The 9,653-nt window shown below is 42.7% G+C and overlaps 1 pseudogene; it reads right to left on the bottom strand.

Annotated features, from left to right (window-relative positions):
* Window positions 1-1,454: 1,454 nt before the first annotated feature.
* On the bottom strand, window positions 1,455-9,321 carry LOC110743465 (annotated as a pseudogene).
* Window positions 9,322-9,653: the final 332 nt, after the last annotated feature.

The raw sequence follows: 9,653 nt of genomic DNA on the forward strand, positions 1-9,653 counted from the left end.
GAAAGCTTATCTCTAAATTGGTAATTGCCGTGGTTGTGCTGTCATTCTTGTCACTGTCAGGTTGGAATTCCAGAATTGCTGCTGTCCCTAGGTCAGACCGTCCTGGATTCCTCAGCTTGTCATTCTAGCAACTAGAGCAGAAGAAAAAGAAAAGGGCTCTATTAATCAGAGTTCTCCATAAAAATAGAACCAAGAGGAGATACATAGATAGATAGATAATAGAGATAAAGATGAGATTTATTATGGGAATTGGCTTATGCAATTATGGAGGTCAAGAAGTACCATGATCTGCTGTCTGGGAGCTGGAGATACAGAAAAACCAGTGATGCAACTCAGACCAAGTATAAAGACCTGAGAACCAGGAGCTACAATGTTTGCAGGCAGTAGAAGATAGATGTTCCAGCTGCAGAAAAGAGAGATAATTCACCCTTTCTCTGCCTTTTTGTTCCATTTGGCCCTCAGTGTATTGGATGATGGCTGTCCATGTTGGAAAGGGTGAGCCTTTACTCAGTCTACAGACTCAAATGCCAGTCTCTTCTGGAAACTCCTTATAGACACACCCAAAAATAATGTTTTACCTCCTAACTGGGCATCCCTTCTGTCAAGCTGATATATAAAATTAACTACCACAAGGGCTAAGGTAGCTGTCAGCTACATTCAGCTTTCCCCTTTTTCTATTCTTTTATTTTGGGGGTAGAATCTGAGAACCCCATTATCTGCAACCCCTATTTTCTAGTGGAGGAAGCCAAGGGCTAATTCTGCTAGTGTGGTAAAAGATGCCTTTCACAGGGAATCCCAAAGAGCGCTGAAGCCAAGGAAGATGCCAAGTGCGTGCAGGTCGGCTAAGGTCAGCGAGTTCAGGAGGAGCTGGGAGCTAATGGCAAAAACTGAAGGATCCTAATCAAAAGGACAGATGATAGCAAGAGTAGATGAAGATATGGAATAATTGGAACCCTGATGCACTGCTGGTGGGAATGCAAAATGATCCAGCTGCTTTGGAAAACAGTCTGATAGTTTCTCAAAAGGTTAAAAGTAGAGTTAGTACACAACCTGGCAATTCCACTCCTAGCTATACACCCAAAAGAAATGAAAACATATGTCTACACAAAAACATATATACAAATTTCATAGCAGCATTATTCATAGTCGCCAAAACAACCCAAATGTCCATCAACTAAAGAATGGATGAACAAAATACGGATCTGTGACTCACACTTGTAATCCCAACACTTTGGAAAGGAGGATTGCTTGAATACAGGAGTTTGTGACCAGCCTTGGCAATATAGTGAGACCCCGTTTCTTAAAAAAAAGATTAAAAAATTAGCTAAGTGTGGTGGCACACACCTGTGGTCCCAGCTACTAAAGAGGCTAAGGTGGGAGTATTGCTTGAGTCTGGGAGGTTGAGAGGTTGAGGCTACTGGGAGCCATGATCACATCACTACACTCCAGCCTGGGTAACAGTGAGACCTTGTCTTTAAGAAAGAGAAAAAGATACATCGCTACAATGGAATATTCGACCCTAAAAAGAATACATATTACAAGATGATAAATCTTAAAAACATTAGGCTACATGAAAGAAGCCTGTCACAAAGAACCACTTATTGTATGATTCCATTTCTATGAAATGTCCAGAATAGGCAAATCTATAGAAACAAAAAGTAGATTAGTGATTGCCTGGTGCTGGGAGTGGGGGAGGCATGAAGGGACTAGAGGTCGATGGATAAGGAGTACAGTGTTTCTTTTGAGGGTGATGAAAATATTCTGAAATTGTGGCTACACAATTATAGGAAAAGCTATTGAATTGCACACTTTAAATGTGTGAATTGTATGGCATGTGAATTATATTTCAATAAAGCCATTACAAAAACAAACAATAGAACTAGGGGACCAGGGCAGGAATGGAGAACCCAGACATTAGCTGGAAGGCAGAAGCTGAGACAGAGAGCAGGTGGGCAGGCAGCTTGAGGCAGTTCCTAGGTCAGACCCTCCTGACCTAGGTATAAATATTCACTTATTTATACATCCTTATGTAGGGCATAGATCTTTTCTTTGGGAATGATCCGCTCACTGTACTTCACACTTTGTCTCTTACTTAATTTAGATTAATAGTACATTGGTGACAATTTTCAGTTTGTGATTATTTTTTGTTTTGTGCTGCTGCTGTGGCTGGGTCTGCGCTGCTTCAAAGTGAGGCATTGATAGGGCCAGCTGAATTTAAACCACCAGGGATAGCGTAGACACTTCTGTGCAAAGAGCTGCTGTTTTTACAACAGAAGACTGCTTTTATAGTTGCTGCTATTAAAGAATTCCAGAGAGGCTGCTTCTGTGTCATGACTATGGGGGAAGCATGAGGTGAGCACTATGTTGATTTGTTTATTTAGACCCTCAGAGTCATTAGATTGAGTTACTCAGGCTCAGTTCAAGTCCTTTTTTCGTATATTCCTTTATTTAGTCCTTTTTACCCCCATATTCCACCTTAGCAACCATTCTAATGAGCACAGTGGGAGTCTTTTTGTTTACATGTGTAGGCTTGAATATTGAGTGTTACCATTTTGTATGCATGTATATGTATCTCACATTTTGGAAATATTATTATATTGGATATCCCATTCTGTTTCTTCCTTTTTCACTCTATACTTTGTTTTAAAGACCCATCTATGCTGTTAGGTATACATCTACTTCTTTGCTTCTAACTGCTCACTGGTGGTGTCTACTGCACATTACCTATCCACAGTCTCTGTGATTGGCATACACGTTGCCTTCCTGTCCCTGTTACTCCAAATAACATGTGGAACCCATGAGACTATGCCTCATAGACCTCCAACTGCAGGAGTGTAATTGACCTAAGGCTCAGCTCTGAGCTCTGAAAGCTAGCTCTGGGTTTTACCTGAGGCCATGCTTCCTGTGGACTGCTCCTAGCCAGTGACTGAGCACAGCAGGGTGACTAAGACAGGCTCATTCCTGGGAGACAGGGACTCTTCCCATGGCTGATTAGGGCTTGAGGACTTCCTGGTGGATTTGGAGAACCTTCCACCAGGTTCTTAGGATGCTTCCACCAACCTTCTTTCCCTCTCCTTCATTTGCGGTCAGATTTCATTGTGGTATGAGTTCTCCTATCCCTCCCTATTTTCTCTCAAAGGTATTCCCTCTAAGAAAATTTTTGTATGTTTAATTGGTTTAATCTGCTTATTGCCATCTGTTTCTTAGACGACCCATGCTAACCCTAATGCTGTACCAAACATCCTTGTACATATCCCCTAAGGAGGATGTATAAAGGTTTCTTGGAGATGTACACCTAGCAGGGAAATTGCTGGGTCGTAGGGTGGGGCCAGGTTGCCCCTGGAGTGGCTGCTCACACCTGGATTCTCACCAGCAGTGCATGGGTTCCCGCATCTTTGCATCTGTGCCTATTCATGGCATTATGCTGCTAACCTATGCCCGCCTAAGAGCCATAGAGTGGTATCTCTTTGTTGTTTCAAATTCCTTTTCTTCGATTACTAAAATTATTAATCACTTCTTATACATATTAGTCTTTAGGGATTCTTTTTCTGTCAAAGGAATTGCCTACTATGCACTTTAGTCATTTTTGTGTTTGCATTCCTTTCTTTTTCGTTTCAGTTTTAGGAATTCTTTGTATATTCTAGATACAAGAGCCACAGTAGCTACCACATGGCCAAACTGAGAAAACAGGATGTGGATGAATATCTTCAATTCTTCTTTTTCAATTTTGTATGATCTCTGGTTGTTTTTAGACGTTGCAGTCATCTCCTAATTTGCCATCTAATAACTTTGTTCATGATGGCTTTGAACAGCCATTTTTAATTTTAGCGTGATCGAGAGCATCATTGCAGGGTTGGGGGAGGGGGTTGTCTGTGCATCACATTGTGGTCCAGAGCTTGAACCACAGCCAGGCACACAGACTTCATTCCTGGGTCACCCTGTCCTAGATGTTACCTAGTTAAGTCACTTCTCTGTTTTTTTTCACTTTGACTTTCCCCATCCCTAACTATTAGAATGACCTGACCAAATGTTACTAAAACAAACACTATAAATAATATTGAGTCTTTTAATGATGACTATCCCAAGTATTACTTCTTGATATAGGTGATTTTCATGGCGTAGGACAAAGTGACCTTAAATCCTTGTAAAGATGCCCTGACAGCTCCAGCCTACTTATCATTTTCAAATTCAACCAGAGCAATACCATGCTTCGCAGGTACCAAACGTACTTTCTTGAAACCAGGGAACCGATTAAATAGCACAGATAACATCATCTCATGAGTCTCTGCTGGTAAATTAACTTAAAAATGAAACAGAATTCGGAGGGTAGTAAGAACCTGAGGACTTGGTGTTGAATTTCCTTGGGTATCAGCTTAATTCAGTGTTTCCTGACCAGGCTTTCTGTTTGCAGTTGTTGCTGTCTGTTCCACAGTTTGGGCTTTTTTCTTTTCTTTTGTCAGCAAAAGTGCCACACATTTTAGAAATAATATCAGAATCTGTTTTTGCATACTGGATTTGCATTGGTTTGTCACACAATGGAAATCCTTGTAACTGTCTCAAGGCATTTGTGGATGAGCCCAGTGTCTCCCACTCATCTTCATGGTCTTTAGAGCCACAATATTTACCACATGGCCAAACTGAGAAAACAGGACACATGGGAATGTCTTCAATCCTTCTTCTTTAATTTTGTCATTCATATTGTTGATATACATTAAGCGATTTGGTCTGATATCCATGTTTTGAATTCAATTGTTCAAATAGCCTGAGGCCTGCACCATTTCCAGTAAGCACCCAGCAAGTTCCCTGTCTTTCAACTTTTCATCTCAAAGACAAGGACAATACAAGAGAATCCTACTCATCTAAAGCAACTGGGAAGACAGGTAGTTGGCTGATAAAAATAATCATTAAATACCATACATACGTTAAACATTTTCTTTCAACTTAAAACATACAAAAATATTCACTTATTTATACATCCTTATGTAGGGCATAGATCTTTTCTTTGAGAATGATCCGCTCACTGTACTTCACACTTTGCCTCTTACTTAATTTAGATTAATAGTACATTGGTGACAATTTTCAGTTTGCGATTCTTTATTTTTTAATTTTTTATTTTTTTAGAGATGAAGTTGCTCAGGCTGGTTTTAAACTCCCAGGCTCAAGCGATCCTCCTGCTTCTGCCTCCCGAGTAGCTGGAACTACTACAATAGGCATTCACCACCATGTCTGTCCTGTTTGGTATTCATTAAAGTGTAACAAAGCTGCGTAGGATGGTGCATGCCTGTAGTTCCAGTTACTCAGGAGGCTGAGGTGGGAGGATTGCTTGAACCCAGGAGGTTGAGGCTGCAGTAAGCTATGATCATGTCACTGCACTCCAGCCTGGGTGACAGAGTGAGACCCTGTCTCTAAAAATAATGATAAAGTGTAACAAGACCTTACATCTTCTAGATTTTTATAATTTTTTCTGCCTTTTTACAGTTGCTCTTATTCAGATTTAATTGAACAGAAAGTTTTTTTAAATTATATCTTTCCAAAGCGTTGCACTTAATTTTCTCAGGAACAACTCTTCACACTTATGTTTAATAAGTTTATGTACTCTTTAATTAAATTGTACAACTCTAAGAAGTACAATAGGCTCAAAGCATTTGGGAACAAATACAATTCTCATAAGCATATGACTCAACATACTCAACTTGTGTTATGTTGAGCAGAAGCACCCAGGCAAACCAGAGCGCTTGGCTGCAAATGGTCCACATGCCATTGGAGTTGGTCGCTAGGGTTGTGGAGGAAATGGAGCGCCCTGGAGAATCTGGTGAAATGTTTAAGTAGGGCCTGCTAAGAGTTTCCATCATCAGTCTTTTGGCTGCTTGTGTCAAACTCTGTGCCTGGCACCTCGTAAATGCTCAGTAATTGTTAATCATTATTAACACTAGACCAGTGATTCCTAACATTGGGTCATCTGTCCTTTCCTGTGCCCCCACACCTTGGGGACATTTGGCAATCCCTGGAGACATTTTTGGTTGTCACAACTGGAGAGGTGGAAGTAGTATCTAGTGGGTAGAGGCCTATTCTAAACATCCGCCAGTACTCAGGACAGTCTCCTCATCAAAATGTCACTAGTGCCCAGGTGGAAAACCTTGCACTAGTCTAAGTGCTTCTGAACATGAACCTTATACGTGCCTATTCATAATTGCATCTCTTGCACCTAATTCATCTCATGGTTCGCAATAAAACCTCAATAAGTCTGTGTTGATGCATGCTGTGGCACATCCTCAGAGCAAGGCCTGGAACTTCAAAGGGATGCAAACAGAACCCTTCTCAGAAAATTGATCCAGACCACTGTGTGCCTAAGCCTGGCTCCCATGTGTTACAGCTGGTCAACTGCAATTGCCTGGATTCTGATCTGTTTATACTGTTCTTGCCTGTCGTATTTACCCACTCAGAATTTTTTAATTCTTTTGGTAACTGATCTCTGGCTTGGTCCCTGAACTTTGCTCTCACCCTGCAATTCCCCTGGACCCACTGCTCTGCACAGCCTGGCCCTCCACCCATCCACTAGTGTTCAGCTCCTCACTTTCCTGCCTGGCACCCAAGGGCTTGCTTCAGTTTTTGCCCCTGGCACAGAGGCGATTAGACAAAGGGACAGCACGAGGGTTAAAGCTGGTTAGAGAGAGACCCCAAATGAAGAGAACAAAAGAAGCGTAGCCCAAAGAAGCAGAACTGGCTTCTCACCCTTGTTCTACAGTTTATCAGCAGTGTCTTAGGTAAAATCCCATACTTGTCTTTTCTTAGCCTCTGTTTTCTCATCCATAAAATGAAAACAATAATGCTTTTCAACCTATTCCACAAACTGGTTTGTAATAAAATGATAATACACCGGTGATTTTCAGGAAGGTTTACAAATAAATAAATATCTTTGGTGATGAAGAAAAGTGTCGAAGAAACCAACTTTATATATCTTTAACACTATTGTACTCTAACAGCCATATCTGACATTAGCATAATGCTTTAAGTTCATAAAAGGCTTTATCTTTTGATCTTCACAACCTTATAAGGCAGGTAGAGAAATGCTATTCCTATGTCCCAGATGGGAAAACTGCACCCCACAAAGGTCAGGGTTTTGCATGGTTTAAATAGCTAGTACATTTTAGGGAGACAGGGACCACGACCCAACCCTGTGCTCTTTTCTCTATGATATCCTGCTACTAAGTAGGTCCTTTGAAGACACATAAAAATGATTTAAATAATAATACGGAATAATCACATTATAAGGAAGTTTGGCATAAAGGGGAGCTGCAGAGCATATGCCCTAAGGATACTTTAACAGTCACGTTCTAGAACGTAAAATTGGGAAATAGTAAAACTAGACAACATTTTGTCTTTTGCTTTTAAAAACATTTCACTTGGAGAGAATTTGCACCCTAGCCTGAGCGACAGAGCAAGACTCCATTTCAAAAAAAAAAAAAAGAGTGGAGATAGCGGAACAGGAAAAGTTCCCTTGTCCCACTCGCAGGGCGTGCGAACGGAGGTGTGGCTCACTTCTTCAGTGCTCCACTGCTCAAACCTCTAGGGGAGCAGACAGACGGGGAGTCTGTGGGGCTCCAATCTCACGGCAGTGTCTAGGGGGGTATGTTTACCGCTCCTGAAGCCCCAGTGGGCATGTGTTACAGGGTACACTTTTAGTTTTGCTGTCTATAGGTGGCTTGTGTTAACCAGCTCAATTAGACCCTCCATCTTGTCACAAGGACAGAGGGCTTTCTGTATCCTGGGTTCTTGCCTTGGTGTACCGGAAGAATTGGATCACACCTGGGCTTGGAGAATGGGTGCAAAGTTTTATTGAGTGGAAGTAGCTCTCTCAGCAGATGGGGGAACCGGAAGGGAGGTGGTTTTCCTCTGGAATCCAGCCGCTCAGCAGACCGGGCTCTCCTCTGACTGTCCGGCCAAACTCCGAGTTGTTCTGCTGGTTGATGGCCTGCAGACCTCTGTCGGTGTGCTCTTCCACTAGCGTGCTCCCGTTGATGTCCCGACCTCCTCCTGCCATCCAGCTGCTTGTGTCTTCTTCTGCTGATGTGTTGCTCTTGCCATCCAGCAGCTTCTCTCTCTGCCTTGCTAGGGTCTCAGGTTTTTATTGATCCAGGGTGGAGGTGTGGCGAGCCAGGGTGGTCTTGGAAAATTTAACATTTGGGTGCAAAGGCAGAAGTGCCTGTCCTCATCTATGTCCGTGGGGGTAGAGCCCGAGCCAGGGACCATGCCCTCCTCTACCCAGCACTTACCTTCCCTGGTTCTGCATCATTTAAAGGGACCATGCTCTTCCCTTCCCAGCTCTCCCGTATCAATAGTTGTGGGTCTGGTCCCTGGGAGCGAAACTGGCAAGGCAAAGGGAGGCTCCTATTCAAATAGGATATGGGGACACCTTCCAGGTTAATGGGAATAGGCTCAAAGACCAAAACCCAGATGCAAGAAATGGGGCATGGGAAAGAAGACTGAGACTTCAGAAGCAAAGTAGTCTTTGCTTAAGGATCTCTATGAGGGTTGGCTGTAGCTGAGCTGGAACTGAAAGACTGTTCTGTGGGAAGAGGAACATAAAGAACCAGGTTCCAGACAGGACAAAAAAGGCAGTGGATTAACAATGGTCAGTGTGCTGGTCAGTGTACTGTGGGATCCTTGAATGCTTCTGTGGCCCCAGCGTGATCACAGTGCCAGGCATGCTGTAATCCTTGGGCTCTGGAACATTCTCTTCCCATGTGCTGCTCCTGGAGTAGCCTCATAGGTGGTATCACAGAGTTACTATTAGAGAGGTAAAGAAAATTTGGAAAACTCTCTGGGTTGAGATTCTAAATATTTACAGTATGCTCAGCAACTGATCTTTAGTCAACTTCTTTTGCTCCCCGGTATCACCTGGCACCTGTCACCCACCCACAGAGGTCTTTCCGGGCAGCCAGCCCTGACCTCCTATGCTGGTGAAGTCTCCTTGAACACAGCCTATCAGGGACATCAAAGTGGGAGGGAGGACGGGAGGAAAAGAATATGGAAGAGAAGGAATCAGCTCTAATAGAGGTCTCAGTTGCAAAGACACAAATGTAGTTTAGACATCTGTCCCCACCCAAATCTCATGTTGAGTTGTAATCCCCAATGCTGGAAGTTGGGCCTGGTGAAAGGTGTTTGCATCATGGAGGTGGATCTCCCATGGCTTGGTGCTGCCTTCACGATGGTGAGTTCTTGGAAGATACAGTCATTTAAAAGTGTGTGGAACTCCCCTCCCAACACACTCTCTCTTTCTTGCTCCTGCTTGTGCCATGCAAAGTGCCTGCTCCTGCTTCACCTTTTGCCATGAATGAAAGTTCCCTGAGGCCTACCCAGAAGCAGATGCTGTTATGCTTCCTGTACAGCCTGCAGAACCATGAGCCAAATAAACCTCTTTTCTTATAAATCATCCAGTCTCAGATATTTCTTTGTAGTAATGCAAGAACAGTATAACACAGACACTGAAAATGAAGTGGCATAGAGAGAAAACACAGGAGGCTGTCCAATGCATTTTGTGCTAGGATTGAGTCACTGTTGTGTATAAATCTTTTCAGCATCAGTCTACAAAGGAATGAATAAGTAAATGAATGTCTGAATGAACAAATCAGTGAATGATCAAAGAATCAATG

Source organism: Papio anubis, chromosome 5, assembly GCF_008728515.1.
Source record: "Papio anubis isolate 15944 chromosome 5, Panubis1.0, whole genome shotgun sequence".
Taxonomy (NCBI): domain Eukaryota; kingdom Metazoa; phylum Chordata; class Mammalia; order Primates; family Cercopithecidae; genus Papio; species Papio anubis.